Source organism: Arachis hypogaea, chromosome 19 (assembly GCF_003086295.3).
Source record: "Arachis hypogaea cultivar Tifrunner chromosome 19, arahy.Tifrunner.gnm2.J5K5, whole genome shotgun sequence".
Classification (NCBI taxonomy): Eukaryota; Viridiplantae; Streptophyta; class Magnoliopsida; order Fabales; family Fabaceae; genus Arachis; species Arachis hypogaea.
Window position 1 is genome coordinate 80810174 of NC_092054.1, and position 19113 is coordinate 80829286.

Below are 19113 nucleotides of genomic sequence, written 5' to 3' on the forward strand. Positions count from 1 at the left end.
CATCATGTCGGGCCCTTCTAAGTTATTTTTGGAATCCTCTTTCTTGGACCTTGTTCCGGTCTCTTTCAGGGATTACTTCTATAACTTTTATGTTTTTGGCCGACTTCATCATGTCGGACCCTTCTAAGTTATTTTTTTAATCCTCTTTCTTGGACCTTGTTCCGGTCTCTTTCAGGGATTACTTCTATAAGTTTTATGTTTTGGGCTGACTTCATCATGTCGGACCCTTCGAAGTTATTTTTGTAATCCTCTTTCTTGGACCTTGTTTCGGTCTCTTTCAGGGATTACTTCTATAAATTTTATGTTTTGGGCCGACTTCATCATGTCGGGCCCTTCTAAGCTATAGTAATCCTCTTTTATAGGACTGGCCAGACCTCTTTCCAGGGATTTACTTATAACTTTGGTTATTGCGACTGGTCCAACTTCTTTACGTTGGCCAGTCTTTAATTTATTTTTTAGCAATCCATTTTATTAAGACCTCGTCAAGTCCTTTCTATGGATCACTTTCGATAACTTGCATTATTCTGTTTTCATCTTTGCCGATTTGTAGAAATTGGGTTTAATCCACATTTGGTCAACCTTTTAATGAATTTGGTTTTCATCTCTGTTGGTCTTTATCGTGATCGTGTAGTGAATTTGATTTTCACTTTCTGCCGATCTGTAGCTTTATAATCGGACGATGAATGTTTCAGATTAATGCGGCTTGCGAATTTGTAGAAGATCTAAACAGATTTTATTCAAGAGAAAATGCAAATATATACATGTGGAAGCTTTATCCCTCTAAGTTGGGCAATTTATAGGTCTTGGCTTGGCGCCTCATTAAAAAACCTTTTCAGGAAAAAGAGTGCGCCTCATCCTAAGATCCTTTATCATCCCTAACTATAGTACCTTCTTAGGTTGCAGGCATGCCATGTCCTTGGAAGCTCTTGCCCATCGAGTTCAGATAGTCTGTAGTAGCCCTTTCCAAGTACTTCTATAACTCGGTAGGGTCCTTTCCAGTTTGCTGCCAGCTTTCCTTCTCCAGGTCGAGTCGTTCCGATATCATTTCGGATTAGGATGAGATCAATCTCAGAAAAACCTCGCGGCACTACCCTTTGATTATATCTCGAAGCCATTCGACATTTTAATGCCTCTTACCTGATCCGAGCTCTTTCTTGGACTTCTGGAAGTAGGTCGAGGTCTTCCCTTTGAAGTTGGGAGTTGGCTTCTTCATTATAGTGGATCATTCTGGGCGACCCTTCTTCAATTTCCACTGGGATCATTGCCTCCGTTCCGTACGCTAATCAGAAGGGTGATTCCATTGTGGTGGAATGTGGCGTTGTTCGATATGCCCATAGGACTTGTGGGAGCTCTTCCGCCCAGGCTCCCTTTGCGTCCTGTAATCTCCGTTTTAGCCCAGCCAATATGACTTTGTTGGCAGCTTCGGCTTGTCCATTAGCTTGGGGATGTTCTACGAAAGTGAACTGGTGTTTTATGTTCAAATTGGCCACTAACTTTCTGAAGCCTGCATCTGTGAAAGGGTGCCATTGTCTGTGGTGATGGAGTATGGAACTCTGAACCATGTGATAATGTTCCTATATAGGAATTTTTGACTTCTTTAAGTAGTGGCGTTAGCGAGAGGTTCTCCTTCGATCCATTTTGTGAAATAATCTACCCCTACTATGAGAAATTTAACTTGTCCCAATCCCTGAGGTAAGGGTCCGAGAAAGTCGAGTCCCCATTTTTTGAATGGCCACGGTGAGGTCACGCTGATGAGTTGGCATGTTTTTGACATGGTGGACATGTTTTTATGAACTTTGTGGCTTCTTTTTGTAGCGTTGGCCAATAAAATCCTGCCCGGAGTACTTTTTTGGTAAGTGCTTGCGCTCCGAGATGATTGCCGCAAATGCCACTGTGTACTTCTTCTAGAACTTCCTTTGTGTTGGAAGTCGGCACACATTTTAACAATGGTATTGAAATCCCTCTTTTGTATAGAGTATTATTTATGATGGTGTAGTACTTTGCCTCCCGTTTTAACCTCTTTGCCTCCTTTTCCTCTGTGGAGAGTGTTTCTGTTTTGAGGTATTTAATTATGGGAGTCATCCATCCTTGATCCTGACCTATTATAGCTAGGACTTTTTCTTCTTCTGAGATTGACGGGTTCTGCAGCATTTCTTGGATGAGGCTTCTATTGTTTCCCCTGGTTTGGTGCTGGCTAGTTTTGAGAGTGCGTCAGCCCGGGCATTCTGCTCTCGGGGTATGTGACAGACCTCATGTTCTCCGAGTTGTCCGAGCTGTTCCCTAGTTTTATCCAAATACTTTTTCATGGTGGGATCCTTCGCTTGGTAGCTCCCTGCTATTTGTGAAATGACTACTTGTGAGTCGCTGAAGATGATAAGCTTTTGAGCTCCAACCTCCCTATCCAGCTTCAAACCAGCTAGTAGCGCCTCATATTCCACCTGGTTGTTTGAGGCGGAAAACCCGAATTTGAGGGAGAGTTCGATTTGGGTTCCTTGGTCGCTTTCAATTATCACACCCGCGCCGCTTCCATTTTTATTTGAGGAACCGTCCACGTAAAGATTCCATTCTGTGGGGATTTTCGGGGTGTCTGTAAATTCTGCATTGAAATCGGACAGGTATTGTGATTTGATGGCTGTCCGAGCTTCGTATTGAAGGTCAAATTCGGACAACTCGACTGCCCATTGTAAGATTCTACCTGCTAGGTCTGTTTTCTGTAAAATCCCTTTTATGGGCTGGTTGGTCCGAACCCTAATGGTGTGAGCTTGGAAGTATGGACGAAGTCGTCGAGATGGCACATTAACTTGGGGTATATGCCTGGCATGTCTGCAGCTTTCCATGCAAAGAGGTCGATGTTATCTCGTAAGAACTGTACGAGTGATTCTTTTATGTCTCCTTTCAGAATCGTACCAATATTGGTTGTTTTGTCCGGTATGTCTCCAATCTGGACTTTCTTTACTTCACCTTTGGGTTGTGGGCGGAGTTCTTCCCGCCTCTGAACTCCACTGAGTTCGATTGTGTGGAATTCTTCTCCTCTGTATCTGAGGTTTAGACTTTCGTTGTAGCAGTGGTGCGCCGTCTTCTGGTCTGCTTTTATTGTAGCTATCCCTTCCGCAGTTGGGAATTTCATGCATAGATGTGGAGTCGAGACTATTACGCCAAGCTGATTCAAAGTTGTCCGACCTATTAAGGCGTTGTAGGCTGAACTCACGTCGACCACAATGTAGTCTATTTTGAGTGTTCTTAACTGGTTTCCTTTTCCGAAGGTTGTATGTAGTGAAATGTATCCAAGTGGTTGAATTGGGGTGTCTCCTAGTCCGAACAGGCTGTTTGGATATGCTCTAAGTTCTTTTTCTTCCAGGCCGAGCTTGTCAAAGGCATTTTTGAACAAGATGTCTGATGAGCGGATAATTTATACGCTTTTTGGCATTGTTTTTAGTATGTTTTTAGTAGGATCTAGTTACTTTTAGGGATATTTTTATTAGTTTTTATTTAAATTCACATTTCTGGACTTCACTATGAGTTTGTGTGTTTTTCTGTGATTTCAGGTATTTTCTGGCTGAAATTGAGGGACTTGAGCAAAAATCAGATTCAGAGGTTGAAGAAGGACTGCTGATGTTGTTGGATTCTGACCTCCCTGCACTAAAGTGAATTTTCTGGAGCTAAAGAACTCAAAATGGCGCGCTTCTAATTGCGTTGGAAAGTAGACATCCAGGGCTTTCTAGCAATATAGAATAGTTCATACTTTGGCCGAGTTTAGATGACACAAAAGGGCGTTGAACGCCAGTTCTACGCTGCAGTCTGGAGTTAAACGCCAGAAACACGTCACGAACCAGAGTTGAAGGCCAAAAACATGTTACAACTTGGCGTTCAACTCCAGAAAGAGCCTCTGCACGTGTAACATTCAAGCTCAGCCCAAGCACACACCAAGTGGGCCCCGGAAGTGGATTTATGCATCAATTACTTACTTCTGTAAACCCTAGTAACTAGTTTAGTATAAATAGGACTTTTTTCTATTGTATTAAACATCTTATGATCTTTGGATTATCTTTTGATCTATTGATCACGTTTTGGGGGCTGGCCTCTCGGCCATGCCTAAACCTTTCACTTATGTATTTTTCAACGGTAGAGTTTCTACACTCCATAGATTAAGGTGTGGAGCTCTGCTGTTCCTCATGAATTAATGCAAAGTACTACTGCTTTTCTATTCAATTCAACTTATTCCGCTTCTAAGATATTCATTCGTACTTCATTATGAACGTGATGAACGTGACAATCATCATCATTCCCCCACGAATGCGTGCCTGACAACCATTTCCGTTCCACCTTAGATTGAATGAATATCTCTTGGATCTCTTAATCAAAATCTTCGTGGTATAAGCTAGATTGATGGCGGCATTCATGAGAATCCGGAAAGTCTAAACCTTGTCTGTAGTATTCCGAGTAGGATTCAGGGATTGAATGACTGTGACGAACTTCAAACTCGCGAGTGCTGGGCGTAGTGACAGACGCAAAAGGAGGGTGAATCCTATTCCAGTATGATCGAGAACCTCCAGATGATTAGCCATGCAGTGACAGCGCATCGGACCATTTTCACAGAGAGGATGGGAAACAGCCATTGACAACGGTGATGCCTCCAGATGATTAGCCATGCAGTGACAGCGCATCGGACCATTTTCACAGAGAGGATGAAAAGTAGCCATTGACAACGGAGATGTCCTTACATAAAGCCAGCCATGGAAAGGAGTAACATTGATTAGATGAAGACAGCGGGAAAGCAGAGATTCAAAGGAACGAAAGCATCTCTATACGCTTATCTGAAATTCTCACCAATGATTTACATAAGTATTTCTATCCTTTATTTTCTATTTATTTATTATTATTCGAAAACTCTATAACCATTTGATATCCGCCTAACTGAGATTTACAAGGTGACCATAGCTTGCTTCATACCAACAATCTCTGTGGGATCGACCCTTACTCACGTAAGGTTTTATTACTTGGACGACCCAGTGCACTTGCTGGTTAGTTGTGCGAAGTTGTGAAGTTATGTCTGGACCATGGTATCGTGCACCAGTTTTTGGAGCCATTGCCAGGGAGAGAATGAACAACAAATTTTACAATCTCAGAGTAACAATTTCGCATATCAAGTTTTTGGCACCGTTGCCGGGGATTGTTCGAGTTTGGACAACTGACGGTTCATCGTGTTGCTCAAATTGGGTAATTTTCTTCTTATTTTATTTTCAAAAAGTTTTCAAAAAATTTTTTCAAAAATCTTTCAAAAATTTCTCATCTGTTTTCAAAAATTATTCTAAAATTTTTTAAGAATGAATTCTAGTGTTTCATGAAACATGTTGAAGCCTGACTGGCTATAAAGCCATGTTTAAATTTATTTGGACTGGAGCTTCCAACCCAACATTATCAAGAGCAAGCTAGTTGTTGCTAATCCACCTGCTGTTGTTCTTGATCCACCTGATTTACATGCTAAAGCATGACTGGCTATTAAGCCATGTCTAACCCTCAGATTGGAGCTTTAGACTAAGAGTACAAGATTCCTGGAATTCATATTAAAAATTTTGGAATCCTTATTTTTCTTTTTCACATTAATTTTCGAAAAAAAAAATCCAAAAAAATTCATAAAATCATAAAATATATATATATATATATATATATATATATATATATTGTGTTTCTTGTTTGAGTCTTGAGTCAATTTCAAGTTGGTGTCAATTGTATTTTTTCTAAAAGTTCTCTGCATTTTTCGAAAATTCATGCATTCATGCATTCATAGTGTTCTTCATGATCTTCAAGTTGTTCTTGGCCAGTCTTCTTGTTTGATCTTCATATTTTCTTGTTTTGTGTCTTTTCTTATTTTTCATATGCATTATTGCATTCATAGTGTCTATACATGAAAAATTTCTAAGTTTGGTGTCTTGCATGTTTTCTTTGCATTGAAAATTTTTCAAAAATATGTTCTTGATGTTCATCATGATCTTCAAAATGTTCTTGGTGTTCATCTTGACATTCATAGCATTCTTGCATGCATTCATTGTTTTGATCCATAACTTTCATGCATTGCATCAATCTCATGTTTTTCTCTCTCATCATTAAAAATTCAAAAATCAAAAAAATATCTTCCCCTTTTTCATTCATAAATTTCGAAAATTTGGATTGACTTTTTCAAAAAATTTTAAAATCTGGTTGTTTTTATGAGTCAAATCAAATTTTTAAATTAAAAAAATCTTATCTTTTTCAAAATCTTTTTCAAAAATCTTTTTCTTAATTTTATCTCATAATTTTTGAAAATTACATCATTAATTAATGTTTTGATTCTAAAATTTCAAGTTTGTTACTTGCTTGTTAAGAAAGATTCAAACTTTAAATTCTAGAATTATATCTTGTGATTTCTTGTGAGTCAAGTCATTAATTATGATTTTAAAAATCAAATATTTTTCTAATTCTAATCATATCTTCCTATCATATCTTTTTTTTTCTTAAATCTTATCTTTTTCAAAAATTTGATTTTCAAATATCTTTTTTAACTCCTTATCTTCTTATCTTTTCAAAATTGATTTTCAAAATTTGTTTCAACTAACTAATTAACTTTTTGTTTTGCTTCTTATCTTTTTCAAAACTACGTAACTAACTCTCTCCCTCTAATTTTCGAAAATCTCTTCCCTCTTTTTCAAAAATTCTTTTTAATTAACTAATTGTTTCAATTTTTAATTTTAAACTTGATTTCATTCCTAATTTTCGAAAATCACTAAACCCTTTTCAAAATTTTATTTTCGAAAATCCTCTTTCTCTCTCATCTCCTTCTATTTAATTATTTATCTACTAACACTTCATCTCACACAAATTCGAACCCCCTCTTCCATCTGTGTTCGAATTTTCTCTTCTTCCCTTCTTCACATTACATTCTTTTCTTCTTCTACTCACACAGGGGAACCTCTATACCTGGGTAAAAAGGATCCCTATTATTATTATTTTTCTGTTCCCTCTTTTTCATATGAGCAGGAGCAAGGACAAGAACATTCTTGTTGAAGCAGATCCAGAACCTGAAAGGACTCTGAAGAGGAAACTAAGAGAAGCTAAATTACAACAATCCAGCAAGCACCTTTCAGAAATTTTCGAACAGGAAGAGGAGATGGCAGCCAAAAATAATAATAATGCAAGGAGCATGCTTGGTGACTTTACTGCACCTAATTCCAATTTACATGGAAGAAGCATCTTGGTACGCGGAATCGTGATTACATTTTAATTATGTAAAGTTCATTGCTCTTTCTTACCCTGGAAATGGCGCCAAAAACATGATGCCAAAACCACGGTTCACAACTCCGTGTAACTGACCAGCAAGTGCACTGGGTCGTCCAAGTAATACCTTACGTGAGTAAGGGTCGAATCCCACGGAGATTGTTGGTATGAAGCAAGCTATGGTCACATTGCAAATCTCAGTTAGGCGGATATAAATTGATAATGGTGTTTTCGAATTTAATATAATAAAATAGGGATAGAAATACTTATGTAATTCATTGGTAGGAATTTCAGATAAGCGAATGGAGATGCTTTCGTTCCTCTGAACCTCTGCTTTCCTGCTATCTTCATCCAATCAGTCTTACTCCTTTCCATGGCTGGCTTTATGTGATACATCACCACTGTCAATGGCTACTTTCGGTCATCTCTCGGGAAAATGATCCAATGCCCTGTCACGGCACGGCTAATCGTCTGGAGGCATCACCCTTGTCAATGGTTTCATCTTATCCTCTCAGTGAAAATGGTCAACGCACCCTGTCACGGCACGGCTATTCATCTGTTGGTTCTCGATCATGCTGGAATAGGATTTACTATCCTTTTGCGTCTGTCACTAACGCCCTGCAATCGCGAGTTTGGAGCTCGTCACAGTCATTCATTCATTGAATCCTACCCGGAATACCACAGACAAGGTTTAGACTTTCCGGATTCTCTTGAATGCCGCCATCGTTCTAGCTTACGCCACGAAGATTCTGATTAAGAGATCTAAGAGATACTCATTCAGTCGAAGGTAGAACGGAAGTGGTTGTCAGGCACGCGTTCATAAGGAATGATGATGATTGTCACGTTCATCACATTCAGATTGAAGTACGAATGAATATCTTAGAAGCAAAATAAGATGAATTGAATAGAAAACAGTAATACTTTGCATTAATCTTTGAGGAACAGCAGAGCTCCACACCTTAATCTATGGAGTGTAGAAACTCTACCGTGAAAATACATAAGTGAAAGGTCCAGGCATGGCCGAGATGGCCAGCCCCCAAAACGTGATCAATAGATCAAAAGATAATCCAAAGATGGTCAAAAAGACTAGTAAAGGGTCCTATTTATAATAAACTAGCTACTAGGGTTTACAGAAGTAAGTAATTGATGCATAAATCCACTTCCGGGGCCCACTTGGTGTGTGCTCGGGCTGAGCTTTGAGTGTTGCACGTGTAGAGGTCCTCCTTGGAGTTGAACGCCAGCTTTTGTGCCAGTTTGGGCGTTCAACTCTGGTTTTGGCTCCTTTTCTGGCGCTGGACGCCAGATTTGGGCAGAAAGCTGGCGTTGAACGCCAGTTTATGTCGTCTATTCTTGGCCAAAGTATGGACTATTATATATTGCTCAAAAGCCCTGGATGTTTACCCTCCAACGCAATTGGAAGCGCGCCATTTTGAGTTCTGTAGCTCCAGAAAATCCACTTTGAGTGCAGGGAGGTCAGAATCCAACAGCATCAGCAGTCCTTCTTCAACCTCTGAATCTGATTTCTGCTCAAGTCCCTCAATTTAAGCCAGAAAATACCTGAAATCACAGAAAAACACACAAACTCATAGTAAAGTCCAGAAATGTGAATTTAACATAAAAACTAATGAAAACATCCCTAAAAGTAACTAGATCCTACTAAAAACATACTAAAAACAATGTCAAAAAGCGTATAAATTATCCGCTCATCACAACACCAAACTTAAATTGTTGCTTGTCCCCAAGCAACTGAAAATCAATTAGGATAAAAAGAAGAGAATATACTATAAATTCCAAACTATCAATGAAACATAGCTTCAATCATATGAGCGGGACTTATAGCTTTTTGCCTGTTGAATAGTTTTGGCATCTCACTCTATCCATTGAGGTTCAGAATGATTGGCATCTATAGGAACTCAGAGTTCAGATAGTGTTATTGATTCACCTAGTTCAGTATGATGATTCTTGAACACAGCTTCTTTATGAGTCTTGGCCGTGGCCCTAAGCACTTTGTTTTCCAGTATTACCACCGGATACATAAATGCCACAGACAAATAATTGGGTGAACCTTTTCAGATTGTGACTTAGCTTTGCTAAAGTCCCCAATTAGAGGTGTCCAGGGTTCTTAAGTACACTCTTATTTTGCTTTGGACCTTGACTTTAACCGCTCAGTCTCAAGTTTTCACTTGACACCTACACGCCACAAGCACATGGTTAGGGACAGCTTGGTTTAGCCGCTTAGACCAGGATTTTATTCCTTTAGGCCCTCCTATCTACTGATGCTCAAAGCCTTGGGATCCTTTTTATTTACCCTTGCCTTTTGGTTTTAAGGGTTATTGGCTTTTTGCTCTTGCCTCTTGGTTTTAAGAGCTTTGGCTTTTTCTGCTTGCTTTTTCTTTTTCTTTCTATTTTTTTTTTCGCCTATATTTTTTTTTTTTTTTGCAAGCCTTGTTCTTTGCTGCTTTTTCTTGCTTCAAGAATCATTTTTATGATTTTTCAGATTATCAAATAACATGTCTCCTAGTCATCATTCTTTCAAGAACCAACATATTTAACATTCTTAAACAACAATTTCAAAAGACATATGCACTGTTCAAGCATTCATTCTGAAAACAAGAAGCATTGTCACCACATCAATATAATTAAGCTAAGTTCAAGGATAAATTCAAAACTCATGTACTTCTTGTTCTTTTGAATTAAAACATTTTTCAATTAAGAGAGGTGATGGATTCATAGGACATTTATAACTTTAAGACACAGTTACTAACTACTAATGATCATGTAATGAAGATACAAACATAGATAAGCACATAACATAGAAAACGAAAAATAGAAGAAATAAGAACAAGGAATGAATCCACCTTAGTGATGGTGGCATTTCCTTTTTGAGGAACCAATGATGTCCTTGAGCTCTTTTATGTCTCTTCATTGTCTTTGTTGCTCCTCCCTCATTGCTTTTTGATCTTCTCTTATTTCATGAAGCATGATGGGGTGCTCTTGATGTTCCACCCTTAGTTGCTTCCAATAATTATGTGGAAGAAAATGTATCCCCTGAGGTATCTCAGGGATCTCTTGATTTGCAGTCAAATGTTCTACCACTGAGCTATAGACCCTTGATGGAAGCTTTTGTCTTCCCTTTCCTCTTTCTAGAGGTTTCTCTGGCCTTAGGTGCCATCAATGGTTATGGAAAAAACAAAAAAAAGCTATGCTTTTACCACACCAAACTTAGAATGTTGCTCGCCCTCGAGCAAAAGAAGAAAGACTAGAAGAAGAAGAAGAAGATATGGAGGAGATGGATGGATGTGTGTATTCGGCCATATGGGTGGGATTGGGTGAGAGAGAGATGTTGAATGTTGAAGGTAGTGGGTGTGTGGATGTGAGTGGTAAATGGAAAACAGAAGGGATGATCATGAATGGAAAGAGAGATGATGAGGTAGGTGGGGATCCTGTGGGGTCCACAGATCCTGAGATGATCCTGTGGGGTCCACAGATCCTGAGATGATTCTGTGGGGTCCACAGATCCTGAGGTGTCAAGGCATTTACATCCCTGCACCAATTTAGGCATGTAAAATGCCCTTGCACACAACTCTGGGCGTTCAGCGCCAGGTTGGTGCCCATTTTGGGCGTTTAATGCCCATTTGTTGCCATTTCTGGCGTTGAACGCCAGAACCATGCTTGTTCTGGGCATTCAGCGCCAGGATGCTGCCCATTTTGGGCGTTAAGCGCCAGAACCATGCTCTGTTTTGGCGTTGAACGCCAGGCAGATGCTTCCTCCAAGGTGTGATTTTTCTTCTGCTGTTTTTGATTCCATTTTCAATTTTTATATTTATTTTGTCACTCCACATGATCATGAACCTATAAAGACATATAACTAAGAAAAATATAGTTTGATAAATAAAGATTGGGTTGCCTCCCAACAAGCGCTTCTTTAATGTCAATAGCTTGACAGTGGGCTCTCATGGAGCCTCACAGATGTTCAGAGCATTGTTGAAACTCTCCAACACCAAACTTAGAGTTTGGATATGGGAGTTCAACACCAAACTTAGAGTTTGGTTGTGGCCTCCTAACACCAAACTTAGAGTTTGACTGTGGGGGCTTTGGTTGACTCTGCTTTGAGAGAAGCTTTTTCTGCTTCCTCTCCATGGATGCAGAGAGAGATCCTTGAGTTGTAAACACAAGGTTGTCCTTATTTAATTGAAGGATCAATTCTCCTCTGTCCACATCAATCATAGCTCTTGCTGTGGCTAGGAAAGGTCTTCCTAGGATGATGGATTCATCCTCTTCCTTTCCAGTATCCAGGACTATGAAATCAGTAGGGATGTAATGGCCTTCAACCTTTACTAACACGTCCTCTACTTGTCCATAAGCCTGTTTTCTTGAATTGTCTGCCATCTCTAATGAGATTTTAGCAGCTTGCACCCCATAGATTCCCAGTTTCTCTATTACAGAGAGGGGCATGAGGTTTATTCCTGAACCGAGGTCACACAGAGCCTTAAAGATCATGGTGCCTATGGTACAAGGTATTATGAACTTTCCAGGATCCTGTCTCTTCTGAGACAATGTCAATTGATCCAGATCACTTAGTTCATTGGTGAACAAGGGAGGTTCATCTTCCCAAGTTTTAATACCAAATTATTTGGCATTCAGCTTCATGATTGCACCAAGAAACTTGGCAGTTTGCTCTTCAGTAACATCCTCACTCTCTTCAGAAGAGGAATACTCATCAGAGCTCATGAATGGCATAAGGAGGTTCAATGGAATCTCTATGGTCTCTAGATGAGTCTCAGATTCCTTTGGTTCCTCAGAGGGAAACTCTTTATTGATCACTGGACGTCCCAGGAGGTCTTCCTCCTTGGGATTCACGTCCTCTCCTTTCCTTACAGGTTCGGCCATGATGCTGATGTCAATGGCCTTGCACTCTCTTTTTGGATTCTCTACTGTATTGCTTGGAAGAGTAATAGGAGGGATTTCAGTGATCCTTTTACTCAGCTGGCCCACTTGTGCTTCCAAATTTCTAATGGAAGACCTTGTTTCATTCATGAAACTTACAGTGGCCTTGGACAGATCAGAGACTAAGTTTGTTAAGCTAGATGGATTCTGCTCAGAATTCTCTGTCTGTTGCTGAGTGGATGATGGAAAAGGCTTGCTATTGCTAAACCTGTTTCTTCCACCATTATTAAGGCCTTGTTGAGGCTTTTGATCCTTCCATGAGAAATTTGGATGATTTCTCCATGATGAGTTATAGGTGTTTCCATAAGGTTCACCTAAGTAATTCACCTCTGCTATTGCAGGGTTCTCAGGATCATAAACTTCTTCTTCAGAAGATGCCTCTTGTGTACTGTTGGATGCGGCTTGCATTCCATTCAGACTCTGAGAAATCATATTGACTTGCTGAGTCAATATATTGTTCAGAGCCAATATGGCATTCAGAGTATCAACTTCAAGAACTCCCTTCTTCATAGGCGTCCCATTACTCACAGGATTCCTCTCAGAAATGTACATAAACTGGTTATTAGCAACCATGTCAATGAGTTCTTGAGCTTCTGCAGGCGTTTTCTTTAGGTGAATGGATCCACCTGCAGAAGTATCCAATGACATCTTTGATAACTCAGATAAACCATCATAGAATATATCCAGGATGGTCCATTCTGAAAGCATATCAGAAGGACACTTTTTGGTCAGTCCTTTGTATCTCTCCCAAGCTTCATAGAGGGATTCACCTTCTTTCTGTCTGAAGGTTTGAACATCCACTCTAAGCTTGCGCAGCTTTTGAGGAGGAAAGAACTTGGCTAGGAAAGCCTTGACCAGCTTATCCCAAGAGTTCAGGCTATCCTTAGGTTGAGAGTCCAACCATACTCTAGCTCTGTCTCTTACAACAAAAGGAAAAAGCATGAGCCTGTAGACTTCAGGATCTACTCCATTAGTCTTAACAGTATCACATATCTGCAAGAATTCAGTTAAGAACTGAAAAGGATCTTCAGATGGAAGTCCATGAAACTTGCAGTTCTGCTGCATCAGAGAAACTAGTTGAGGTTTCAGCTCAAAGTTGTTTGCTCCAATGGCAGGAATGGAGATGCTTCTTCCATGTAAATTGGAATTTGGTGCAGTAAAGTCACCAACCATTCTCCTTGCATTGTTGTTGGGTTCGGCTGCCATCTCCTTTACTTGTTCGAAATTTTCAATCAAGTTGTCTCTGGATTATTGTAATTTAGCTTCTCTTAATTTCCTCTTCAGAGTCCTTTCAGGTTCTGGATCAGCTTCAACAAGAATGCCTTTTTCTCTGTCCCTGCTCATAAGAAAGAGGAGAGAAAAAGAAAAGAAGAGGAATCCTCTATGTCACAGTAAAGAGGTCCCTTATTGTTAGTAGAAGAAAAGAAGAAGAGAAAAATCTGAACTCAGAAAGAGAGAGAGAGGGTTCGGATTTTTGGTGGGTGAGGGGGAGATGTTAGTAGATGAATAAATAAATAGAATAAGATGAGAGAGGGAAAATTTCGAAAATAATTTTTGAAAAAGAGTTAGTGATTTTCGAAAATAGTTTTTGAAAAGTGTTAGTAATTTTTGAAAATAAAAATCAAAATTTAAAATAATTAGTTAATTAAAAAGAAATTTTGAAAATGAGGGGAAATATTTTCGAAAATTAGAGAGAGAGAGTTAGTTAGGTAGTTTTGAAAAAGATAAGAAACAAACAAAAAGTTAGTTAGTTAGTTGAAACAAATTTTGAAAAGATAAGGAGTTAGGAAGTTAGAGAAGATATTTTGAAATCAATTTTTTTGAAAAAGGTAAGATAAGAAGATATTTTTGAAAAGATATGATAGAAATTAGTTTTTGAAAAAGATTTGAATTTTAAAATCACAATTAATGACTTGATTCACAAGAAATCACAAGATATGATTCTAGAACTTAAAGTTTGAATCTTTCTTAACAAGTAAGTAACAAACTTGAAATTTTTGAATCAAAACATTAATTGTTATTGTTATTTTCGAAAATTTGATATAAAAATAAGAAAAAGATTTTTGGAAAATATTTTTATAATTTTCAAAAATAACTAAGAAAAATGAAAAAGATTTGATTTTTGAAAAAGATTTTGAAAAAGATAAGATTTTTAAATTGAAAATTTGATTTGACTCATAAAAACAACTAGATTTTAAAAATTTTTGAAAAAGTCAAATCTAATTTTCGAAATTTTAAGAGAGAAAAAGGGAAGGATATATATATATATATATATATATATATATATATATATATTTTTTATTTTTGAATTTTTATGATGAGAGAGAAAAACAAGAAAAATGATGCAATGCATGAAAGTTATGGATCAAAACAATGAATGCATGCAAGAATGCTATGAATATCAAGATGAACACCAAGAACACTATGAAGATCATGATGAACATCAAGAACACATTTTTGAAAAATTTTTAATGCAAAGAAAACATGCAAGACACCAAACTTAGAATTCTTTAATGCTTAGACACTAAGAATCCAATATTGCATATGAAAAACAAGAAAAGACACAAAACATGCAAATACAAAGATCAAACAAGAAGACTTACCAAGAACAACTTGAAGATCATGAAGAACACTATGAATGCATGATTTTTTCGAAAAATGCAAGATGCACATGCAATTGACACCAAACTTATAACATGACTCAAGACTCAAACAAGAAACACAAAAAATATTTTTGATTTTTATGATTTTCTAATTTTTTTGGATTTTTATTTTATATTTTTCGAAAATTATTTAGCAAAAAGAAAAATAAGGATTCCAAAATTTTTAATATGAATTCCAGAAATCTTATGCTCTAAAGCTCCAATCAAAGGGTTAGGCTTGGCTTAATAGCCAGCCAAGCTTTAGTATGTAACTCAGACATGACACGTCTAATATGCCCTACAGTCGTATTAGACATGGCTTTACAGCCAGCCATACTTCATGAAACACTAGAATTCATTCTTAAAAATTCTGAAGAAAAATTGTATTTTTGAAAACATCTTTATTAAAAAATATTTTTTTTCGAAAACAGAAGAAAAATTTTTGAAAGATTTTTGAAAAATTTTTGAAAACAAAACAAATAGAAAATTACCTAATCTGAGCAACAGGATGAACCGTCAGTTGTCCAAACTCGAACAATCCCCGGCAACGGCGCCAAAAACTTGGTACGCGGAATCGTGATTACACTTTAATTATGTAAAGTTCATTGCTCTTTCTTACCCTGGAAATGGCGCCAAAAACATGATGCCAAAACCACGGTTCACAACTCCGTGTAACTGACCAGCAAGTGCACTGGGTCGTCCAAGTAATACCTTACGTGAGTAAGGGTCGAATCCCACGGAGATTGTTGGTATGAAGCAAGCTATGGTCACATTGCAAATCTCAGTTAGGCGGATATAAATTGATAATGGTGTTTTCGAATTTAATATAATAAAATAGGGATAGAAATACTTATGTAATTCATTGGTAGGAATTTCAGATAAGCGAATGGAGATGCTTTCGTTCCTCTGAACCTCTGCTTTCCTGCTATCTTCATCCAATCAGTCTTACTCCTTTCCATGGCTGGCTTTATGTGATACATCACCACTGTCAATGGCTACTTTCGGTCATCTCTCGGGAAAATGATCCAATGCCCTGTCACGGCACGGCTAATCGTCTGGAGGCATCACCCTTGTCAATGGTTTCATCTTATCCTCTCAGTGAAAATGGTCAACGCACCCTGTCACGGCACGGTTATTCATCTGTTGGTTCTATATCATGCTGGAATAGGATTTACTATCCTTTTGCGTCTGTCACTAACGCCCTGCAATCGCGAGTTTGGAACTCGTCACAGTCATTCATTCATTGAATCCTACCCGGAATACCACAGACAAGGTTTAGACTTTCCGGATTCTCTTGAATGCCGCCATCGTTTTAGCTTACGCCACGAAGATTCTGATTAAGAGATCTAAGAGATACTCATTCAGTCGAAGGTAGAACGGAAGTGGTTGTCAGGCACGCGTTCATAGGGAATGATGATGATTGTCACGTTCATCACATTCAAATTGAAGTACGAATGAATATCTTAGAAGCCAAATAAGATGAATTGATTAGAAAACAGTAGTACTTTGCATTAATCTTTGAGGAACAGCAGAGCTCCACACCTTAATCTATGGAGTGTAGAAACTCTACCGTGAAAATACATAAGTGAAAGGTCCAGGCATGGCCGAGATGGCCAGCCCCCAAAACATGATCAATAGATCAAAAGATAATCCAAAGATGGTCAAAAAGACTAGTAAAAGGTCCTATTTATAATAAACTAGCTACTAGGGTTTACAGAAGTAAGTAATTGATGCATAAATCCACTTCCGGGGCCCACTTGGTGTGTGCTCGGGCTGAGCTTTGAGTGTTGCACGTGTAGAGGTCCTCCTTGGAGTTGAACGCCAGCTTTTGTGCCAGTTTGGGCGTTCAACTCTGGTTTTGGCTCCTTTTCTGGCGCTGGACGCCAGATTTGGGCAGAAAGCTGGCGTTGAACGCCAGTTTACGTCGTCTATTCTTGGCCAAAGTATGGACTATTATATATTTCTGGAAAGCCCTGAATGTCTACTTTCCAACGCAATTGGAAGCGCGCCATTTCGAGTTCTGTAGCTCCAGAAAATCCACTTTGAGTGCAGGGAGGTCAGAATCCAACAGCATCAGCAGTCCTTCTTCAACCTCTGAATCTGATTTCTGCTCAAGTCCCTCAATTTCAGCCAGAAAATACCTGAAATCACAGAAAAACACACAAACTCATAGTAAAGTCCAGAAATGTGAATTTAACATAAAAACTAATGAAAACATCCCTAAAAGTAACTAGATCCTACTAAAAACATACTAAAAACAATGTCAAAAAGCGTATAAATTATCCGCTCATCACATCTCCATCCCTGCCATTGGAGAAAATAACTTTGAGCTGAAACCTCAATTAGTTTCTCTGATGCAACAAAACTGCAAGTTTCATGGACTTCCATCTGAAGATCCTTTTCAGTTCTTAACTGAATTCTTACAGATCTGTGATACTGTTAAGACTAATGGAGTAGATCCTGAAGGCTACAGGCTCATACTTTTCCCTTTTGCTGTGAGAGACAGAGCTAGAGTATGGTTGGATTCTCAACCTAAAGATAGCCTGAACTCTTGGGATAAGCTGGTCAAGGCTTTCTTAGCCAAGTTCTTTCCCCCTCAAAAGCTTAGTAAGCTTAGAGTGGATGTCCAAACCTTCAGACAGAAAGAAGGTGAATCCCTCTATGAAACTTGGGAGAGATACAAGGAACTGACCAAAAAGTGTCCTTCTGACATGCTTTCAGAATGGACCATCCTGGATATATTCTATGATGGTCTGTCTGAATTAGTTAAGATGTCATTGGATACTTCTGCAGGTGGATCCATTCACCTAAAGAAAACGCCTGCAGAAGCTCAAGAACTCATTGACATGGTTGCTAATAACCAGTTCATGTACACTTCTGAGAGGAATCCTGTAAGTAATGGGACGCCTCAGAAGAAGGAAGTTCTTGAAATTGATACTCTGAATGTCATATTGGCTCAGAATAAAATATTGACTCAGCAAGTCAATATGATTTCTCAGAGTCTGAATGGAATGCAAGCTGCATCCAACAGTACTCAAGAGGCATCTTCTGAAGAAGAAGCTTATGATCCTAAGAACCCTGTAATAGCAGAGGTGAATTACATGAGTGAACTATATGGAAACACCTATAACCCCTCATGGAGAAATCATCCAAATCTCTCATAGAAGGATCAACAAAAGCCTCAACAAGGCTTTAATAATGGTGGAAGAAACAGGTTTAGCAATAGCAAGCCTTTTCCATCATCCACTAAATAACAGACAGAGAACTCTGAATAAAATACCTCTAATTTAGCAAACTTAGTCTCTGATCTATCTAAGGCCACTGTGAGTTTCATGAATGAAACAAGATCCTCCATTAGAAGTTTGGAAGCACAAGTGGGCCAGCTGAGTAAGAAGATCACTGAAACCCCTCCTAGTGTTCTCCCAAGCAATACAGAAGAAAATCCAAAAGGAGAGTGCAAGGCCATTGATATAACCATCATGGCCAAATCCAAGGAGGAAGGGGAGGACGTGAATCCCAAGGAGGAAGACCTCCTGGGACGTCCAGTGATCAATAAGGAGTTTCCCTCTGAGGAACCAAAGGAATCTGAGACTCATCTAGAGACCATAGAGATTCCATTGAACCTCCTTATACCACTCATGAGCTCTGAAGAGTACTCCTCTTCTGAAGAGAATGAAGATGTTACTGAAGAGCAAGCTGCCAAGTTCCTTGGTGCAATCATGAAGCTGAATGCCAATTTATTTGGTAATGAGACTTGGGGAGATGAACCTCCCCTGTTCACCAATGAACTAAATGCGTTGGATCAACTGAAATTGCCTCAGAAGAAACAGGATCCTGGAAAGTTCCTAATACCTTGTACCATAGGCACCATGACCTTTGAGAAGTAGAGGACATATTAGTAAAGGTTGAAGGCCTTTACATCCCTGCTGATTTCATAATCCTAGATACTGGGAAGGATGAGGATGAATCCATCATCCTTGGAAGACCCTTCCTAGCCACAGCAAGAGCTGTGATTGATGTTAACAGAGGTGAACTAGTCCTTCAATTGAATGAGGACTCCCTTGAGTTTAAAACTCAAGGACATCCTTCTGTAAACATGGAAAAGAGGCACAGTAAGCTTCTCTCAAAGCAGAGTCAACCAGAGCCCCCACAGTCAAACTCTAAGTTTGGTGTTGGGGAGTCTCAACAATGCTCTGAACATCTGTGAGGCTCCATGAGAGCCCACTGTCAAGCTATTGACATTAAAGAAGCACTTGTTGGGAGGCAACCCAAT

The 19113-nt window shown here is 38.8% G+C and overlaps 2 non-coding genes across 2 annotated transcripts; one reads left to right on the forward strand and one right to left on the reverse strand.

The window, feature by feature from the left end:
- Positions 1–12900: 12900 nt before the first annotated feature.
- LOC112780501 (small nucleolar RNA R71) lies at positions 12901–13008 on the forward strand. Its single transcript, XR_003191333.1, has one exon. It is a non-coding gene; the product is annotated as a small nucleolar RNA R71 (small nucleolar RNA).
- Positions 13009–17449: 4441 nt separating this feature from the next.
- LOC112780357 (small nucleolar RNA R71) lies at positions 17450–17557 on the reverse strand. Its single transcript, XR_003191199.1, has one exon. It is a non-coding gene; the product is annotated as a small nucleolar RNA R71 (small nucleolar RNA).
- Between the last annotated feature and the right edge of the window lie 1556 nt (positions 17558–19113).